The sequence below is a fragment of the Vombatus ursinus genome, unplaced genomic scaffold (assembly GCF_900497805.2).
Source record: "Vombatus ursinus unplaced genomic scaffold, bare-nosed wombat genome assembly UNPS02010284.1, whole genome shotgun sequence".
In the NCBI taxonomy this organism is placed as follows: Eukaryota; Metazoa; Chordata; class Mammalia; order Diprotodontia; family Vombatidae; genus Vombatus; species Vombatus ursinus.
Genome location: NW_020950062.1, coordinates 10,002,884 through 10,023,726, shown reverse-complemented (window position 1 = coordinate 10,023,726; position 20,843 = coordinate 10,002,884).

Sequence of the window (20,843 nt, the reverse complement as noted above, 5' to 3'; positions counted from 1 at the left end):
GTTAGACAACATTTAGTGTAAAAAACAAATAGGGCTTAGTGGATTTTAAGTTCAATATATATAAACAGCTAAAATGTAACTAGGCAGACCACAAAGCTACATCTCAGGCCGCTTAAGGAGAGTTACATTGTCCAGAACTGTCCAAATCATCTACAGCACTGTATTCGGTTCTGGGTGCCACACATTTTAAGAACGTCATTGACAAATGGAGCATGCATAGAGGAGACTGAGTGGGACACACAGAAGAGTAGAGACCATGCCAGAAAAGCATACTTTGAAGTTAACAGAAATTGTTTGCACCAGAAAAGAATTGAGGGCAAATCCTAGTTCAATTTAATTCAAAAAGCAATCATTAGGTCCTTACTATTTGAAAGACACTTTGCTAGGTACTAGAGATACAAAGGCTGACATGCAGAAGTCTACATTTTCTTGGACAGAAACAAGTTATACATAGATGAGGAAATACAAAACATAGTAACATAAAGACAAAGAAATTTTGTAGGTAAGTACTAACACCTAGGGAAAATAGGAAGAGCTGTCCCTTGAAAAAAAGCTAGCACTTCTGAGAGAGAGGTGAGAAGGTAGAGCATTCCCAGGTAAAGAGTACTTTTGCAAAGGCATGGGTACATGAGATGGAATGTTATGTACGGGGCATAGCAAGTAGGTTACTTTCATTAAAATATAAGGTCTATGAGGTGAAACACTCTGTAATCAGCCTGGAAAGCTTTTCTGGATCTAAATTGTGAAGGACTTTAAAGGAAGAGATTCCTTTCAAGTATGTAAAGGGCCCCGAGGAATACATTTGTATTTTATAGTATAAACAATAGAGAGAGAGGCAGAGCCAAGATTGGAGAGTACAGGTAGGGACTCACCTGAATTTTCCCCCAAATCCCTCCAAATTTCTTTTAAAAATGACTCTAAACAAATTCTAGAGCAGCAGAACCCAAGAAAAGATGGAGTAAAACAAATTTCCAGCCCAAGACAACTTGGAAGGTCATCAGGAAATGTCTGTTGCACCAGGCTGAGAGAGGAGCTCAGGCCAACTCAGGCAGTATAAGCACAGACACGGCCCTGAGCAAAGCTATAGAGGACTTGGGGCAACTGAAACTCACAGCAGTAGCAGTTTACAGACCTCTTAGCCCACAAATGCCAAAGAAAACTTAGCAGGTCAGTAGGAAAGGTCCATAGCACCTGAGTGAGAATGGAGTGCAGTCCAGTGCCAGCAATGCCAGCATAGCCCCAGCCACAGAAAACCAGAAGTAGGCCTTGGGAGTGACTGAATTGGCAGTGGCAGTGACTGCTTCTGGAGCTCTCAGTCCACAGATGGTAAAGGGGTCGAACAAATGGTCAAGAGATTACATGGGTCTTCTTGCTAACACTGAGGCAGGACTCTGTTGCTTTGTCCCTACTCAAAATCCAAGTGCAGTCCTGGGTGGCAGTCCCAGGGTGGGTAGGAGAACTAGCACACCAGAGCTTGCAACCATAGTGGACAGGGGGATCTCCTCACAGTTCCAGAGCAGAAAAGAGTGCTTGTGATAGGCCAGTAGTAAACACTTCTCTTTAGATCATACCACCTTGGAAGAATTGAATACTTACAGATCTCTAGAAATATCTCTGAAAACAGCTGCACAAAACCCCTGAAACTTGGGACAGGGTGCTCTCCACCCTGGAAGCAGAACCCTACTTTAACAAAGACTTAAAAGTCAACTAATAAGCTAGGAAATTGAACAAATAATGGAAAAAAATTAATTCTGACTATAAAAGTTACTATGCTGACAAGGAAGATCAAAACACATACCCTCAGAAGAAGACACCAAAGTCAAAGCTCCTACATCCAAAGCCTCCAAGAAAAATATGAATTGATCTCAGGACAAGGAAGAGCTCAAAAAGGATTTTGAAAATCAAGTCAGAGAGGTAAAGGAAAAATTGGGAAGAGAAATGAGAGTGAGACAAGAAAATCATGAAAAATGAGTCAATAGACACACACACACACACACACACACACACACACAATACTGACAAAAATAACACCTTGAAAAACAGATGAGACCAAATGGTAAAAGAGGTCCAAAAAGTCAATGAGGAGAAGAATGCATTAAGAAGTAGAACTGTCCAAATGGAAAAGGAGGTCCAAAAGCTCAATGAAGAAAATAATTCCTTAAAAATTAGAATGGAGCAAATGGAAGGTAATGACTCTATTAGAAATCAAGAAACTATAAAACAAAACCTAAAGAATGAAAAAAAATAGAAGACTGTGAAATATCTCATTGGAAAAACAGCTGACCTGGAAAATAGTTCCAGGAGAGATAATTTAAAAATTACTGGGTACCTGAAAGCCATGATCAAAAAAAGAACCTAGGGGGTAGCTAGGTGGCACAGTGGATAGAGCACTGGCCCTGAAGTGAGGAGGACCTGAGTTCAAATCCAGCCTCTGACACATGACACTCGGTAGCTGTGTGACCCTGGGCAAGTCACTTAACCCCATTGCCTAGCCAAAAAAAAAAGTTGCTCTGGAAAAATCAGACCTCTGAAACAACAATCAAAGCCCCATCATCCTTTTATATACATATATATATATATATATATATATACACACACACACACATATTTATATATATATACACATATTTATATATATGTATATATATATAAAGCCATTGAAGCTTTGTGAATAAGAGTGTTAGACCTGCATTTTAGAAATCTCAATTTGACAGCTATGTAGATCAGAGGAGTTAAATGCTTAACCCACTGTAACACTCTCAAGTGGGCCAAAACTGGATTGACTTGTATTTGGGTGATGGAATTGTGAACTGATCCAACCATCCTTGAAAACTATTTGATATCATGCCCAAAGGGCTGTAAAACTGTATACCCCTTGACCCAGCAATACCATTATTAGGTCTGTTTCCCAAGTAGATCAGGGAAAAAAAGAAAAAAAAACTGTATGTTCTAAAATATTTGTAACTGCTCTCTTTGTGGTGGCAAAGAACTGGAAATTAAAGGGATGGCCAGCAATTGGGGAATAGCTGAATAAGTTGTGGTATATGAATAGAATGGAATACTACTATACTGTAAGAAATGACAAACAGGTAGATTTTAGGAGAAAAAACATGGAAAAACTTGTCTGAAATAATGAAAAGTGAAATGAGCAAAACCAAGAGAATGTTCTGTACAGTAACAACACTGTTGTTCAAAGAGTAACTGAATGACAGAGCTATTCTGAGTAATATGAATATTTAAATCAATTACAAATGACTTACGAAGGAAAATGTTATCCACCTTCAGAGAAAGAACTGATATATGGAAGTATGTTTTTGATGGTTCCACATATACATCTATATCAAATGTTGGAGTCCTCTAATGCATGGTTGGGAAGAAAGGAAAGTAATAACTCGGAACTCAAAATGTAATAAAGAAAAAATGGATTTGAGAAAAATTTAACAAAAAAGCACAAATACAACAAAACAAATATAGCATCACATTTTAAAATTAAATCAAAATGTGGCATCTAGGGATTCTGATGTACAGATTAGTAGCCCCTTTCTCTATTTCAGTGTAGCACCACTGGTGTGAAGGATGGATCATAATGGAAGAGATAGGCATCTGAGGGACCAATTCATGAGCTGTACTAACAGAGAGGGTAGGAACTTGCATAGTGGTTATGCCACCATGTAGGAAAAAAGGAGCTATATGTTAGAGATCTTGTGAAGGTAAAGTCAGCAAGATTTCTCAACCAATTAAATGGAGAGGGGAAGTGAAGTAAGAGGAAGACCATGGAACTAGCAAAAGAGACAGAGCAGAAAACAAATCAGAAAAAAAAACACCCAAGCCAGTAGAAGAATTTTCAAGAAAGAATCCTTGGTCCATAGTGTCAAAGGGTATAAATGTGTCAAAGAGGATGAGGAAAGAAAAAAAAATAATAATAAAGGCATGTGGATTTAGCGATTGTTTCTGTTCATTCATTTAGTTACATTCAGGTCTTCATGACCCTATGTACCATAATGTCCATGGAGTTTTCTTGGGAAAGATATTGGAAGGGTTTGCCATTTCCTTCTCCAGTAGATTAAGGCAAACAGAGGTTTTGTGACTTGTCCAGGATCACTCAGCTAGTGAGTGAGATCAGATTTGAATTGAGGTCTTCCTGACTCCTGGGCAACTAGGTAGCACAGTGGAAAGAGTGCTAGGCCTGGAGTCAGGAAGACCTACAGTTCAAAAACAGTCTTAGACACTTCCTAGCTATGTGACCCTAGGTAAGTCACTTAATCCTGCTTGTCTCAGTTTCTTCATACGTAAAATGAGCTGAAGATGGAGAGGGCAAACCACTCCAGTATATCTTCCAAGAAAACCACAAATGCAATTATGAAGTATTGGACACGATTGAAATAGCTGAACAATAGCAACAAAAACAACTTCCTGACTCCAGGTCTAGTGCTTTATCCATTGAGCCACCTAGCTGGCACAGAGACAAATAGAAATCAAGTGACTTTTCCAAGGTCACATGGCTAGTAAATGTCTGATATCAGATTTGAGCTCAAATCTTGCTGAAGTCAAGCCCAGTGATCTGAGCCATCTGGCTGCCTGTTGTGGTTAGTGATAAAAAGGTCATTAGCAGCCAGGAGACAGCTGTGACAGTAAAATGATATAAGTAGAAGACAAGTTACAGAAGACTAAAGAATGAAGGGGTTTATAAAAAAAAATGGAGGCTTTTAGTATAAACTATGATTTTTAGAAGAACGATCATAAAAGGAAGCAAAAATAGATGCATTAAAAGCCTCAGGGATGGCAAAGTCAAGTAAAATTTTTATTTGTATATTTGTTGGTGTTGTTTTATCAAATTTATAGTGGGAGGGGGGAGAAGGAAGTAGAGGTGAAGGGATTAAAGATGCTAGTAAGATAGGTGATAATTGATGGAAAAAGGCCAAGGAATTAGTGGGATTGGGTGCACAGATTGAAGAGAGAACTATACAAAGGAAGAAAATTTTATCTTCTTTATGGACTAAGTAGAAGGAGGTGGGGAAGGATAACATTGAGTAAATTACAGGAGTGGAGTTGAGTGAATTTTAGTTTGAAGTTTTCTCTCTTCTCAGTAAAGTAGGAGACCAGATCATTTGCTGAAATTTAGGGGGAAGGGTTTAGAACTGGGTGTTTAAAGAGAAAGATAATATCCATCATGGGAGATATAATTGTGAACAATGATAACAACAATAATAATAATTATAGTTGTAGGGTTTTAACAGTTACAGTCACACATGCACACACACACGCACACACACACACATTTTAATCTCAATCTCATTTGAATTACTCAAATATGACCAAAAGGAGTACAATTTAACAATGAAGGTACAAAAGTGGAGCCAAAATGGCTAGTACAGGCCAAGATCTAGCTAAACTCTTCCAATCTTCCCCTCCAAATTAGTTTAAAATAATGCCCCAACTCAAATTTTGAAGTGGCAGGGCAAACAGAAGGTTAGAGGAAGACATTTTTCCAGCCTAAGACTACTTAAGAGGACTACAGAAAAGTTGTGTAGTAGCAGGGTGGGCACAGGCCCAGAGCAAGCAGAAGTGCAGCAGAAGGCCTTGGAGGGAGTCACAAGAGCAGTGGCAGCAGCTTCAGGAGCTCTCAGCCCAGAGATGGTAAGGAAGTCAGATAACTGGTCAGAAAGATATTACAGTACCCTTTAGGGGCACTGGGTACAGGTGGTGCTGATTGGTGACTCTACTACCCATAGATAGTTCTGGGTCACAATTCTAGGAGAAAAAAGCAGTTGTAATTCATTACAGAGGAGCAAGGGCCCTCATCACAGTTCCAAGGACAAGAGGAATGCTAACACTTGATACTTCAGGAGAGCAGGGAACCTCATCACAGTATAAGAGCCAAAAGGAGCACTAATAGTTGTGACTGCAAGAGAGCAGGGACCCTTCCTGGGTGACAACTGGAGCATGGACCAAAAGAGCAATGACCACACCTCTTGCAGGACAAAGTTATCTTGGAAGCACTGAAAACTTGTAGACCCCTAGAAATACCTCTGAAAATAGCAGCACAAAAAAAGCCTGAAGCTTGGCATACTACCTCCCCACCCTGAGGAGAGCCCAACGTAATCACAAAGTCAAAAATTAAGCTGGAAAAACTAGCAAATAACAAAACAAAAAAAAAAAAACAACATGGCCATAAAAAGCTACTGTGGTTGCAAGGAAGACCAAGACATAAACTTAGAAGAGAACAATGTGAAAATAATTATAAGTAAAGCTTCAAAGAAAAATGCTAATTGCTAAGGCCAACAAGAATTCCTGGAAGAGTTAAAGAAAGAAATAAAAGTGATAGAAGAAAAATTAGTGAAAGAGAAGACAGTGATGACAAACTTCTTAAAACACAAAATAGGCCAAATGGAATAAAAGCTTACAAAAAAATAACTTCTTAAAAATTAGAATTGGTGAGTAGAAGCTAATGGTTCCTTGAGACTTCAAGAAACAATAAAATGAAGTCAAAAAAATGGAAAAAAATAGAAGAAAATGTGAACTATCTCATCAGAAAACAATTAACCTGGAAAAGAGATCAAGGAGAGATAATTTAAGAATTATTGAAATACCAGAGAGACATGAAAAAGAGCCTAGAAATCATATTTCAAGGGGAAAAAATGGATATTTATTGAAATAGAGGACTTTCAAGCATTTCTGACAAAAAGACCAATGCAGAATAGAAAATTTCACATTAAAACAGAAGAATCAAGAGAAGCATGAGCTTAAACAAAAGACAAATGTGAAATGAATAATCATAAGGGATTAAGTGGAGTTAAACTGTTTATATTCCTATATGGGAAAATGGAACATATAATTCCTAATAACTTGATCGTTATTATTAGAAGAAGTCTGAATAGACAGAAGGCATGGGTGTGAATTGATTATGTTGAGATGCTATCCAAAAAAAAAAAAAAATACAGTGTTGAGAAAGATGGACTCAATGGGAGTAGGAGGAAGGGAGAAGTAGAATGAGGCAAATTTTCTCACATAAAGGAGGTGCACAATGGAAAGGTTTTTGCAGTGGAGGGGGAGTAGCAGACAATGCTTAAACTTCACTCTCATCAAAATTGGTTCAAAGAAGGAAGAGTATATATACACATTCAGTTGCATATAGAAATGTATGTCACCCAATAGGGAAATAGGATGGAATGGCAGCTTGAGGGAGACAGTGGTTGGACTCCTGATAGATTTTTGAGGAGGGACAGGATAAAAAAAGAGAGAGAAGGATAAACAGAGGAAAATGGGATGGAGGGGATTGCACAGCAAGTAATCATAACTGTGAATGTGAATGAGATGAGTTAACCCATAAAAAAGAAGCAGATATCAGAATCGATTGGAAACTAGAATTCAACAATATATTCTATACAAGAGACACACTTGGGACAGAAAGACACACAGAGTGGAAAAGCAGGGCTAGAGTAGAATCTATTATACTTCAACTGAAGTGAAGAGGACAGATATGGCAATCATGATCTCAGACAAAGCAAAAGTGAAAATAGACCTATCTGAAAAAAATAATCAGGGAAACGTCATTTTGCTAAAAGGTACCATAAATGATGAAGTAATATCAAATATTTTACAGGCTCTGATAAAGGCCTCATTTATCAAATTATAGGGAACTAGTCAAATTTATAAAAAAAAAATAAGAGCTATTCTCCAATTGGTAAATGGTCAAAGGATATGAAGAGACAGTTTTAGAAGAAGAAATCAAAGCTATCTACATATTAGAACATAAAAATGTTCTAAATTGCTATCTATTAGAGAAAAACAAATTAAAAAAAAACTCTGAGATACCACCACACAATTATGAGAAGTGAAAAATGCTAGAGGGGAAGAGGGAAAATAGGTACATTAATGAATTGCTGGTGGAACAGTGGACTGGTCCAATCATTCTGGAGTACAATCTGAACCTGTTCCTAAAGGGCTATAAAACTCTGCATACCCTTTGATCCAGCAATACCAGCACTAGGTCTGTACCCCAAAGAGATCAAAGAAAAAAGAAAAGGGCCTATATGTACAGAATGTTTGTAGCAGCTCTTTTTGTGGTGGCAAAGAATTGGAAATTGTTGGAATGCTCATCAATTGGGGAATGGTTGAACAAGTTGTGGCATTTGATTGTAATGGAGGACTATTGTGCTATAAGAAATGATAAGGGGGAGGTGATTTCAGAAAAAAAATGACAAAATCTATATGAACTGATGTAAAGTGAGATGAGAAGAACCAGGAAATCATTGTGCACAGTAAAAATGATCAACTGTGAAAGATTTTGCTACTCTGAGCAATGCCATGATCTAAGAAAATTCCAAAGGACTCATGATAGAAAAATCCTATCCACTCCCAGGAAGACAACTGATGAACTATGGGTCCAAATTAAAGTATAATTTTCTTGCTTTTTTGTGATATGACTAATATGTAAATATGTTTTGCATAATTTCACATGAAAACTGATGTATTGTTTGCCATCTCAGTGGGTGGGAGAAGTGTTGAAGGAAGGGAGAAAATCAGGAACTCAAAATTAAAAAAAAAAGAAAGTTTAAAATAAATAATAAATAATTTTTTAAAATAAAAAATGAAGGCATTGCTGAAGTTAGATGGTAAAAAATTGTAGTTGATTTAGTCAGAAAAATATTGTGAATTACTCTAATAGTATTTGGTAAAGTTGACTTTGAGAGCAGAGAAGGCAAATAGTAGGAGTTATCTTGGATTAAAGATTAGCTGGGTGAAAATGGTGAAAAGTCAAGGAAGTAAGGGATTAAAAAGTGGAGAATGGGTGTTAATGAAGTGGCTCACCATAGACTCAATCTCATGTAGGGAATAAAGTGATACAAGAGTATGGTAGAGAAAAATAGTGGAGTAAAAGCAGGGACTCTGAGTTCTCCCAAATTCCCCTCCAAACAACTTCAAAATAACACCTCAAAATGAATTCTGGAGGAGCAGAACCAATCAAAGGATGGGATGAAACAATTTTCTAGCCCAAGACAACTAAGTAGATCATCAGGAAAAGTCTGTCTCACTGGGGTGAAAGTAGAGCACAGTCCAGTGCAGGCATACCCCAACAAACCAGCAGCAGGTCTTGGGCATGACTGAATAGGCTGTGGAAATTTCCAGAACTCTCAGCCCACAGATGGTAAGACAACCAGTCAACTGGTCAGAAGATTACAAGGGACCCTTTGTTGGCATTGGGTATAGAAAGGACTCTGTAGCATTGCCCATACACAGTTCCTAGTTGTAGTTCCACAGTGCACAGGAGTACTAACCTACTAGAGAGTGTAGCCACCAGGGAATGGGACCCCTGGTCATAGATCCTGGGTAGAAAAAAAAATGCTTGTACTCACTCACAGATGAGAACACAGGCCAGGAGAGAAGTAATCACATCTCTCATTAGATAATGTCACCTTAGACCCACATGTACGAAAATATTTATAGCAGCTCTTTTCGTGGTGGTAAAGAATTAGAAATTGAGAAGATGCCCATCAATTGGGGAATGGCTGAACAAGTTGTGGTATATGAATGTAATGGAATACTACTGTACTATAAGAAATGATGAACAGGAAGACTTCAGAAAAACCTGGAAAGACTTGTATGGTCTGATGCTGAGTGAAGTAAGCAGAATCAGGAGAATGCTGTACACAGTAACAGCCACATTGTGCGATGACTAATATTGATAGACTTAACCCTTCTCAGCAATACAAGGATCTAAGACATCTCCAAAGGCCTCATGATGGAAAATGCTATCCACAAAGAAGAAAGAACTATGGAGTTTGAATGCAGATCAAAGCATACTATTTGCTATTTTTTTTCTTCTGTTGTGTTTTGTTTCCTCTTTCTGGTGGTTCCTCTTATGGGTTCTAATTCTTACAACATCACTAATGTGAAAATATGATTAATAGGAATGTATATGTATAGCCTATATCAGACTGTGCACCATCTTGGGGAGGGAAGTGGGAAGGGAGGGGGAGAAAAATTTAAAACTCAAAAGCTTATGGAAGTGATTGTTGATAAATCAAAATAAATTAATTTAAAAAAAGAATGATTTAAAAAAATAATATCACCTTAGAAGAACTGAAAACTTAAAAATCCTCAGAATTTGTTCTGGAAACAGCAGCAGAAAAAAACCCTGAAGCTTGGGACAATTCCCTTTTGACCCCAGAAGCAGAGTCAAACTTTAACATAGAGTTAAAAGTCAAGAAATTGCCTGGAAAAATGAACAAACAGAAGAAAAAAAGAAAAAGAAAAAAAAAGAACCTGATCATAGAAATATTCTCAACAATACAATGATCCTAGACAATTCTAAAGAACTTATGAAAAATAATGTTATCCACCTCCAGAGAAAGAACTGATGAAGTCTGAATACAGATTGTAGCATACTTTTAAAAACTTTCTTTACTTTTCTATTTTTAGTCTGTGTTTTCTTTCACAACATAACTAATATGGAAATAATGTTTTTCATGACTGCATATGTATAACCTATATCAAATTATTTACATTCTCAATGAGGAGGGTGAGGAGGGAAGGAGAGAATTTTGAACTCAAAGTTTTAAAAAAAGAATGTTAAAAATTGTTTTTACATATAATTGGAAAAATAAAATGTTTATTTTTTAAAAGAATAGGGTAGATAGACTGCAAGAATAATGAGAAATCAAGAGGCCAAAGGTAACACACAGAAAGACTAAGAAGACAAATAAAAGATTGTAGATGGGAGAATCCTGAGGTCAGGAATTTCTTGGTGGAGCATTTTAAGGAATCTCTAGGTTAGAGATGGAGGTCATAGGAGCTGAAGAATTCAGGAAACTATCAGAATGTTCATTAACATGGATATTAAAGTCTTGGAGGATAATAGGATGGGAAGAAATTATGAAGACTATAAAACAAATTCCAAAACCATTCAGAAAGTCTAGTCCTATTATTGTAGACTTCATAATACCTTTATAGACCAGTAGAGAATGTCTTGGTGGGAAGCATGTGTGTAGCCAAAGGGGAAAAGGTCATTTACCTGGAGAATTTTTTTGAAGAATGAAATGTAAGATAAACCAGCAAAAAAGTTCTGAGAATGCTACTTTTACAAAAAATAATGCTTCCAAGTTTGTTGCATTTTTTTAATTAAAAAAAAGCTGTTAACCTTAAATTAGTGTCTCTGACCGAACATAAACACATGGGTATCAATGTTTGGAACAGAAGGAATATATACATGCATGCATATATGTTATATGTATTCTTGAATTTATATATGGATGGAGAGACAGAATGATGATAGGTAGGTAGATAGATAGATATGAGGCAGCATCACATAATTAGTAGAGATCCAGCCCCACTATCAGAAAGATCTGTGTTCAGGTTCCACCTCTGACATATACTGACTGTGTGATCTTGGGGAAGTCATTTAACTATCAGTGTTCTAGGCAATGCTAAAGCCTAAAAGATTCCCATTTGGATTGGTAGATGGAGTTTTCTCACTGAAAATTCCCAAATCCATGAAAACAGAGGTCTAGATAAAAATATTAGATATAGTTAGCAAGCTAGAGCAATAGATGATTATTTAATTGCTTACATAATTAGAAGAGATTCTAATTGACATCTTCTCAATTTAGTTTCTCATATTGAAGTCAGAAAAGTGTTTTGTGTGACCCACTACTGTGTTAGTTGTTTTGTTTTAAAGGAAGTATCATGTCCTATTGGATAAAAGAATTGATTTTGAATCTAGGAGAGCTGGGATTAAGTCCAAGGCATATCTTGGACTTTCTTGGTTGTGTGACCCTGAACAAGTCATCTCATCTCTTTGAATCTTGGTTTCATCATTTTATAAAAGGGGTTATGAGATACAGAATATAAAGCATTTTTTTCAGATTTTCAAATGTTATACAAAATTATACAAGTGTCAGTTCTTATCATTAAAGCATTTGAATCATGGTGGACTTTATTTAAATCTAGTATAGCTGAATCCTGATTTCAATTACTAAATGAAAGACTTGATTTAACTATGACTTTCCAATAAAGGTAAATTCATTTTGTTTGCTATAATTAAAAGATCTAGATTTCATTTCTATAAAGAATGTACTATGTATTAATGCAGTGACTTTAAACACTCTCCCCAACCCTAATCAGTTTAACTATTATGTCAGAAAATTTATAACAAAAAAAAAAATTGACCATGTATTTAGGCCACACATGGGGCACCAAAATTACAGCAAGCAGTTTTCAAGTCTCAAAAATTATTAGAAATGCCCTGATTAAGTGTATCATTTTAAATTTGATATCTTCTTACAATATTTTAAATTTGAGACCAAAACTTTTACCTATTACAAAATAATATTGACCCTACTCTCCTAATTTCTTTCTTGAAACTTGTAGAACAATCTTGAGATAATCTGATGTATTAGAAAGAACACTAAATTTGGAGTTGAGTACCTGAGTTCAAATCTCAGTTCTGCTACTTGTTACCAACAGATCCTTCCTAGTGAGAAAGTCAAAAATGGCCCTATGATGTGCTGGATGTCTCTTGTCCAAGGAAAAGTTTAGTAAATATGAGGCTAATCCTCAGATTGGCTGAAGGGGGATGGATTTTTAAGCTCCAGTAACTTTATGAGATTATCTGTTAAGTTTAAAAGAGAATTGTGATTTGTACTGGTGGCTAGATTACCTGCAAGGATGAAATTTCATATCCCTAAAGTATTTTACTGGTGATTTTTAATTATGTATCTCTGATACTCTTAATGAGTTTTCCCAGAGAGAATAAGAACAGAATAGTAAAGGGCAGAATGATTTATTTATCTCACTAAATAGCCTGTAAAAAGGCACTTGGCTTCAATGGAATCCATGACCTGTTGTAATCTACCCATAAAATCTTTCTAGAAAATTAACAGCTATATATTTTCCAAAGTATATGATGCAATCATTTTCAACTTATCCTCATTGCAGCTAGGTGGCATAGTTTATAGAGTGATGGATTTGGAGTCAGAAAGATTTGAATAAGAATCCTGCTTAAGATACTTACTAGCTATGTGACTGGGGCAAATTAACCTCTTAAATTCATTTTCCTTATCTATAAGATGGAAATAATAATACCTCCCTCCCTGGGTTGTTGTGAGGATCAAATGAGATAACATGGGCAAAGTACTTTGCAAACCTTAAAAGGGCTATACAAATGCTAGTTGTTATTATTCCTTAATCTGTTCTTTTCCTCAAAGTAAATATTGAGCAAAATGATTCAAAATGTGAAAGAAGTATATTTTTCTGAAATATATGGATAATTAAGGTAAAAAGGCTTAGAAAGCCTTCAATATAGAAGCTAATTTCACTTTTTCCACATTTTCAAGTCCTAGAGAATTTAAGTGATTTATCTAAAAACACAAGACTGATCACCATGACTTAAAAGAAATCTTTACTTTTACATTTTATCTATTGAAATGGTATTATTTAAGACATTTGAACCCAAGAATATAGGAGCCTTGATTTAGAAATGGAAGAACTTCCTCTAGTCCAAAGTCCTCATTTCACAGATAAGAAAACTGAGGGCTTGACAGTTACTTGCCCAAGGTACCTTGAGCAATAAATGGCTGAACTGGTATTCAAAAATAATGCCTCAAACTCCAAATCTAGAACTTTCTTCATTGTATGTGTTAGGGGGTCAGACAATTCCATGATATAAAATTGTTACATCTGGAGGTATACACTTTTTTTCTGAAAATGTAAGTATAAATAAATTATTTAATTAAACCAGATTTTAACTGTATTTCAGAATGTTGCCTCCCTAGGGAAAACCAGCAGCCTTTTTTTATAAAGGAAGCATCACACCTATTTTCTCCCAATTTCACCTTACTCTGATTTTTCTTTTAAGTAAATATAGATTTTTCACATTAGTTTTGCCTAAAGTGAGCTGCGCCTATATCAGTGATGACAGATGTCAATTTGGGAGTCATCTAAATTTGAATTTATAGTCTAATCACAAAGTACAAAATAAATCTCTGTGGATTTCCTTAAGCACATTATTTGCAAAAGCACTTCTGGAAGGTTAGTTTTATCCCTAAATAAGTATCTAGAGGGAAATAAGGGCAAATCAGCATTAGCTTAGAAATAATCTCCATTGTTTTAGAAATCCTACCTCTCTGACATGTTTGCAGTTAGCTGTCAATGCAAAGGAAAAGAGACACACCACCTCCTTTATGCCTTTCAATCATGTTCAACATTTTTTTTATTAGTATAAGGCAGAGATTTTGATACTGTTACTTAGCTGTAATAAGAGAGATTCTTTCTCTAGAACATTGTGGAGGAACACCTTAGAAAGTCCTAAAAATGTTTCAATTTTGTATTCTCAGACAATTCTTTCATCCTTTCCCATCTGAAGCCTTACATCTTCAACTTTAGTTGGATTTCTTGGCTTTGTCCTTGACCTCATTTGTCATCTAGGGCAAGACTTTTCTCTTCTGATGAGTATGTACCATATCTACCTCTTCAATTATAAGCCCCATGAGGGTAGAGAGAAAGTTGAATCTAAACTTTATGTCCCCTCAAAGATCAGTGGGTAACCAGTGGATAGTTTAAAAAAGAGAGAGAGAAAGAAAGAAAAGAAAAAACCACTTGCAGAACTGAATTGAATTAATACTTCCTTAGAAATCAGTGGGGATTGATGGTCATTAAGCATGGGACCTTATACTAAACCAAGAATTTTGTCTCCTTCGTGATCATCTCATTTTTTTTTCATCTGAAAGGTGCTTTTTTTTTAACTTCTCCAAAAGACATAATGGAATATCATTGTTAGGCTCTCTATGAATCTCTTTTGCTATATGAGGGCACTAAGAAAGAAAGGTCAAATATATTTGGGAAGACAGAGGGGAGTGTAGGGACCTGACTGTCATGAAGGAGTTTAGGAAAAATATTTCCAAAGATGAAATGTTTTATTAAAAGTTTAGATTGAATGCTACTTGATAGCATAGACCGAGTCATATTTTTTCTGCTTCCCATTTGGCTCACTTGCACTGTGAGGGGCACGATAAATATTTGCTGATTGAATAAATGATTGACAGAAGCATTGTTAAAGAAAGGATTAATTTATTTTTTAAAAAATATTTTATTCTATCCTGTAATTTTTAGAATTATTTTGATGGAAGTTAATAAGTTATTGCTATTATTTTTTTTCAACATGACTAAGAGATCATGTAAATAGTTTTTCTTTGAATAATAATAACAAAAGCTAATATTCATAGTGTTATGTGTTGGTACTGTGTTAAGTGTGATATAATTATTATATTGTTAATATGTTATTTCCTCAACATAATTAAAATATCATGTAAATATTTATATATAATAATAATGATAATAAAAGAATAGCTAACATTTATATAGTGCTTACTTTGTGCCAGGCAATATGTTAAGTGCTTTTCAATTATTATTTCATTTGATCCTCACAACAACCCCAGAAAGTCAGGGCTGCTATTATCTCCATTTTACAGATCAGAAAAATGAGGAAAACAGAAGTTAAGTGACTTATCTAGGGTCACATAGCTAGTAAGCGTTTGAGATCAGATTTGAACTCATGTCTTGCCGATACCGGGCCCCAAGCACTATTCACAGAACCACCTAATTGCCCTCCCAAAAAGCTACCTTTCAAAAGTTTATAAAATGAAAGGACATTTGATCTTAGCATCATCAGATACATAAAATGACACATACTCTACAGATGGGTAAATTTCAAATACATTTGAGGCTTTGTGGAAAATAATAAAGGCTATTAAATAGGGTTTTTAAATCAGTAATTGTGGAAAGTTAGCATAATGATGATCAGCACTCATCATGAAAGAAGTCCATAAAGATGCTTAATGAATGTTTGCAGGTACTGCTAGGCTGTTCTGGAAAATGTTGCCATCTGAAGCTTTTCTAATTCCAAGTTGAGAACTTATATTCTGCTACTGCCATGCCTCTGCTGATGTTTATTATATTCTTTTTCTTTAAGCATCAGTTATCAAACAGCTTTGCCAGCCTTTTGTGGCTCCTCCACAGCAATGATTCTCAAACTTCTTGGTTTCAGGACCCCTTTACACCCTTAAAAATTATTGACAGCTCCAAAGAGCTTCTGTTTATGTGAGGTGTAATTATTAAGACTTACCATATTAGAAATTAAAATATAATTTTAAAAGTATTTATTTTTAATTCATTTTAAATTGATGTTAATAAACCCATTATATGTTAATATAATTTTTAAAATAAAAAAGAATATATTTTCCCAACAAAATAATGTAGAGTAGCATTGTCTTATCTATTTTTGTAAATCTCCTTAATTTCCAACTTCATACAAGGCAATTGGATTTCTCATATCTACCTCTGCTTTCAATCTGTTGTGATTTGTTATTTTGGTTGAAATATATTAAAAAAAAATCCTACTTCACCCAGGCAAATAGAAAAAAAATATTTCAATAGGCAAATAACATTTTAATATTATTTTAAACAGAATTTTGACCTTGAACACATCCTGACAGGATCTCTGGGATGCTCAGAGATCTGCAGGCCAAACTTTGAGAGCTGCTACTCTGAAGGAAATGATGCTTCTTTGTCTATATTGTTTTGGATCCAGATGTTTGGAAAATACTTAGTGACTGTCATGTACAATTCATTCTATATACATTAGGACAGTAATACGAGGATCATAGATATTTTCAGTACCTTGTAGGCAAGTACTATGAAATTAAAATAACTAGTTTTAAATATAAATTTTATTTTCTCCTAATTATGTGATTTATAGTCATAAAACAATTTGTAATAGTGTTGAATCCTCTTTATTTCTTCTTTTCCCTCAGGTATTTTTTGTGTAACTTGGGTAGGGGAGGAAAAAAGAAATATTACTTGTCATGCTCTCTTGTCAACTTTTACGGACTTTTTTAGAGTCTCATCTTCTGGTATGAGGGTAGTAATTTGAATATGTCAGCCTGCTGCTTCTGCCTCCATTGTGGGGAAGAGGAGGGTGGAGTGAGCAGAATTATAGAAGAGAGAAAAAGCATAAAAGGAATTGCCTGAAAATTGAATGGTATTGTTCATATTTAATTTCTTTTCAACATTGTGGTTTGAAGCATCATTGTTCCAGGAACATGATCAAATAGCTACTCATCAAGAAATTCGTTGCTTTAGTGCCTATTGGCACAATCAGAGATGCACTGGACTCAAACAGATACACAGTGGAATCCTACCCATCTTGTCCTCTGGTCAGACTACACAGAAACAACATAGTTGTCTACAGTTTCAGTTCTGCAATAGCAAAGGATGAAGGGAATAAGTAGGAGTTTGATGAGTGAGAAGAAGCAACTTGGACATACAGGACTGAGTGCTACCTTACTCTTCTTTCCCCTGCCCTAAATAAAAAGCAAGTAACAGTTCTGTTGACTGTTTCTGTAAATTACTGCCTCTTCACCTGCAAAATTTCATGGAGTCTTGCAAGAATCAAGCAAGATGCCATTTGTAATGTACTTAATACAGTGTCTGGCACTTAGTGGGCACCTAATAAATGCTTGTTCCCTCCTCTACTAAAATATGTTCCTTAACAGAAAACTTAATTTTACTGAAAACAATTCACTTTAACCATCATTTAAAAATTTTTTTTATCTAGATTCTTTTGCTTCTATAGACTCTAACATGTCCTTGCTAATGTTTTCTCCATCTTCATTTAGAACTTTACTTTTCTCTTATGACTATATTAATTTGAATTCCTAAAGTTGTCTTTAAGTGTTGTCATTTTTATCCTGGCATACATGTTCTTGAGATTGTAAAGTCATCAAAAGCAGGTGTTTTTTACTCCATTTTTGTACATTTTTCTGATAATGTTAATTGGCTAGAGTAGATAAGAAACTGCTAAAAACTGAACAAAGCCAAACAAAAGCCATTTCTCATGGATCCCTAGTTGAAAAAATTCTGTCCCAGAACCCAGATGGGCCAAGCAGTCTAAAAACTAATTTAATCCTTCATACCAGATCACTCCAGCCCTTCCTCTCCTCATTTCCTGAAGCTATGTGGATGTAAATGTATCTGTATAAACCATACCAACACCATTATTTATAACTGGTGGTAAAACTTTATTATTCAAGTTTAGATGTAACAGACATCTTTGCTGCCTGAAGATTGTTTGCATAAGAAATACACCAAGAACATGTTGTGAGTAGAAATGAACATGCACTATGAAAACCAAAATAAAATAAAATAAAAATAAAAATAAAATAAAATAAAAAATTCCATGTGTTGTAAGGACAGAACAATAATAGCCAACATTCTAAAGTTCAAATCAGGACTACAAATTGAATTTTTTTTCTTAGCAACATGAAATCATTCCATATGAAAGACATTTCTGCTGGTGAATATTGCTGCAAGGTAAATTTACATTGGCATTTTGAGATGTTTCCCACCCCACCCCACCCCACCCAATCATCTATGTTATTGTCAAAACAGTCCATTTTAAGCAATTTGGCATAGTATTACTATCAGTGTTAGTTGCCTTGTTGGTAGCCATTAAAACTATTATTTTTATCAGCCTTGTAATAGTTTTGCCTTTCCATAGTCTTCACTATAGACTGTATAGTGAGAATATTTACAGCTCATCTACAAAAGAAAAAAAAAGCAAAGACAAAAAATAAAACAACAATCCTAACCTTTTCTGGTCCTTGGGAGCTAAGGGTTTAAACAAGCTCCTTAGCTACATAATACTACTTGGCACTTGTACTGTGTCTTGCACCCAAGGACCTCAAAGTGCTTTCCAAATAAGTACTACATTATTACTATTATTAATAATGCATTTTATTTATTTATTTTTACCATTGTACAGTGGAAGAACCTGAGGCACAAAGAGGTTGCAAGTGACTTTCTGTAAGTCATGTAATGGAGGTGGAGTAAAAGAGATGGGGGAAAAGAAGTAAAGTCAGAATCTGGATTTTTGAATGACAAAAGCTTATATTCTCCAAAGAATGTAAAAAAAAAATCCCACAATAAAATTATTTTTTTTTATTTTCTCTGGGAGTAGAACACAACATGAAATAAGCAATTCTACCTTTTTCTAGAGTGCAATCCATGAGTATATGTAATCCAGTTGTCATATGTGGGCTGATGTTGAATTTCCCATTTCCTTTATCATCAACTAGAAGGAATTCTGGCCTTGAAGTTGCCAGAACTCTTTATTATTATGAATATTCATGCAACTTTCCCTGGATGATTTCTCAATACTATGATTGGTATCAGGATCACATGTATCAAACATCCAAGTAGCAATAGAAAACCAAAAAGTAAGTTCCTTTTGGAGGAAGGAATCATACCTTCTACTCTAGTCAAAGTATTCGTTGGGAAAAATAACACTGGACTTTCAGAGGACTCATACTTTGTTTTTCAACCTTTCCTCATGTACAGTTGCATAATTGTACCTACCTTTTATTAACATATTAACATAATGTTCAGGTTGAGTTTTAGTTACTGTTCTCATCTGATCCATGGCAGTCAGCAAGTTTTTGCCCACCTTGCTGACTAAAGATATCTTTAGTTTTCAATGGGGACTTCATTCAATGATAGGTAGAAATTGCAATATCAAATCTTTAGGTCAGAGGCTGGGTTATAAGATACAAATGACCAGCAGCTCTGCTTTGGTCTTCCAACTTTCATGGTCCCCAAAGGTGGCAAACATCTCACCTCCCAGAAGTAATTTAATGTTCACTGACTTAGCAGGCAAGCAGTTCAGAAGTGTCAAGAAAGGTTACCTTGTGATACTTTGCAGCCACACAGCAAGAGGCTAATAATTCCTTTATTTTATAGCAGTATTGATAATCTTCAATTAACTAAGAAAAATGTATTTTCCTCAGGCATTTAAAATATATACATATTTAATATTTTTGGAGCTGTAATTGCATTGGATCATAATAGATTATGTGCAGATGTGCAATCATTAACATAATGTGCTACCACAGGCTTCAACAAAGAGCTGTTAAGAGTAATATTTTTTTTTCCTTTTCATTAATATAACCTTAGAAAAGAATCCCCATGCTTGTTTTCTAAAATCTACCTTCACTAAAAGAGAACAGTTGAGAACAAAACATCACTATCTTAAGAGTAGACTTTTTAGAACATCTCAATATGTCATGTAGAGAAGACTGGGCACACTATATTTCCCTCATTTGTATTACATAGTGATCATGTCAACATGTAGAGTACTATCCTTTTCTTGGACACTTACACACGCGTATCTCTTAAAACTCAATCTTCAAAAGTGTGCTGGCTGTAAACTATTTTTCCATCCCAAACAACAGTCAAAGTGTGGATTTATGTATGAGACAGGAGGACAAAAAAGAGGACAAAGGGAGAGAAAGGAACAGAACTGGTCCACATCAGGTTTGATAAGAATCATTATTCAGGATATACAGTTATTGAATGTTCAGGACATACTAACAAAAGGTACTCTGCATAGGAATGTCCTTTGCCAATGGGGGCAAAAATCACTAAAAGAGCACCTTGGGATACTGAGAAGAAAGTCCTGTTTCAAAACCGACCATGAGGACCTTAATCCAGGGTGAGTTTATTTCTAAAAGCTAAGAAGAAACAAACAAACAAACAAAAATCTCACCACTGTTTATCTTACTATTTCTTAAGAGATGGGACAGAGGCAGTCTAGATTTTGACAAATAAAGGGGGAAAAAGGGGTCACTTTTAGTGTCACCTTATATGCAGAATTAAAAAAAATGAAACAAAAAATCCTTTTCGATATCCCTCCCATCCCCAAAAAGCAACAACAACAACAAAAATAAGAATGAATGAGGTGTGTGGAACAAGATTCATCAAAGCCATGCTAACAAAGAAGCATACAGAAAGTA